This window comes from Triticum dicoccoides, chromosome 6B (genome assembly GCF_002162155.2).
Source record: "Triticum dicoccoides isolate Atlit2015 ecotype Zavitan chromosome 6B, WEW_v2.0, whole genome shotgun sequence".
In the NCBI taxonomy this organism is placed as follows: Eukaryota; Viridiplantae; Streptophyta; class Magnoliopsida; order Poales; family Poaceae; genus Triticum; species Triticum dicoccoides.
In genome coordinates, this window is record NC_041391.1 from 194603815 (window position 1) to 194605469 (window position 1655).

A 1655-nucleotide genomic window follows, 5' to 3' on the forward strand; every position below is an offset into this window, starting at 1 on the left:
TGTGGGTGGGTGGGTGCATGTGTGTGTGTGTGTGTGGGTGGGTGGGTGGGTGGGTGCGTGTGTGTGTGTGTGATGCGGGGTCCGGTGGCGAATGTAATTTAAGTGTGCGTGGCTTCATCATAGAGAGGTGATGTGTATGGCAAAGGCCACCAATGATAGGGTGCGAGAGAGAAAAGGCCCGTAGAGAGGGAAGAGAAGGCGTGTGCGCGTGAGAGGAGTCGACATCAAGAGAACGTGTTTGTTCGAGAGACACCGAGGAAGACTAATATATATCGATGGTGCATGTAGGCGGAAATTAAACGACAGGATGGTCTTATTGGTTTCGGGGATATAGGGGAAGAGTGAGAGGGGGAGGGTAGCTAGAAGAAGATTGTTAAGTGTGAGTGTGTGTTTTACCCATCCAGGCAGAAGTTATGTGCACACAAGAAGAGAACGATTCGATGTGGCATTAGGGTTGATGGTAATTAACTACATATGGAGACATATAGACCTTGAACGTGCATGTGCAAGAGGTATACATGTATATGCAGGATGTGTGTGTGCGCACGCGCATGATCGAGATAAAAGAAAGAAGACATGAGTCATAAGATCAACGACATGGGAGAGATGGATCGGGTATGACAATATGCATGCATGTGAGAGTGCAGGGAAGAAGGCCCGACAATTGAGCATGTATTTTTGTCTTTAGGAGATAGTGGCGTGGGCTGGAGCATGCATCTATGGCGAGCAGAGGGAGTGAGACACAATGATTGTGCAAAAGATATCAACCTATAAATGCATATATGGAGAGACACATATAGTGTGGTTGATAGGAAGCAAGAGTGCGTGTGAGAAAGAAATGTTATCGGAGAAACTACAGATAGATACAGAGATGGAGATGCAAGCTAGAGGGACATTCGCTAGTTTGAGTGTTGGAGATGACCACCGGGTGGTTCAGAGGGTGAAGTTATGTGTGTGTGAGAGAAAGATAAAAGGAGGGCACTTGACTGCAAGTAGAGAGAAACATATGTAGTGTGCGTGATAGGAAGCAAGAGTGAGGGCAAGAAAGAAGGTTGATGGAGAAACAGATAAATAGAAAGATAAAGATGCTATCTAGTGTGTGTTAGAGATAGGAGTCGAGTGGATCAGAAGGCAGGGTGCATGTGAGTCACATACAAACAAATATCAGAGAGAAATGAGATCCCGAGAGACAGGGTTTTGTGTCTGCGAGAGAGAAAGATATTTCACAACAAGAGTGATAGCTAGAGAGACATATGAGGGAACGCAAGATATCTCTAGGGAGAGAGAGTGTGTGTGAGCAACATACAAGAGAATGGTGGAGAAATATGAGACCCTGGGAGACAGAGTTTGTGTTTGTGTGTGAGAAAGATATATTTAAGAGGAAGAGTCGTAGCTTCTCATACCTAAGGAGCGAAACACATCTATGTGTGAGAGGGCGTGTGCGAGTGGCACACAGGGGAATAGTAGAGAGAAATAAGACCCCGGGAGACAAAGTTTTGTGTTTGTGTGAGAGAAAGAGATTCCACATGGAGAATCATAGTTAGAGACACATAGCAGGGAGCGAGATATACTTAGAGAGAGATAGAGTGATGAAGGTCGAGGGAGAGAGTACCGTCAGTGTGTTATGAAGATAAAAGATCATCGTCAACATACAG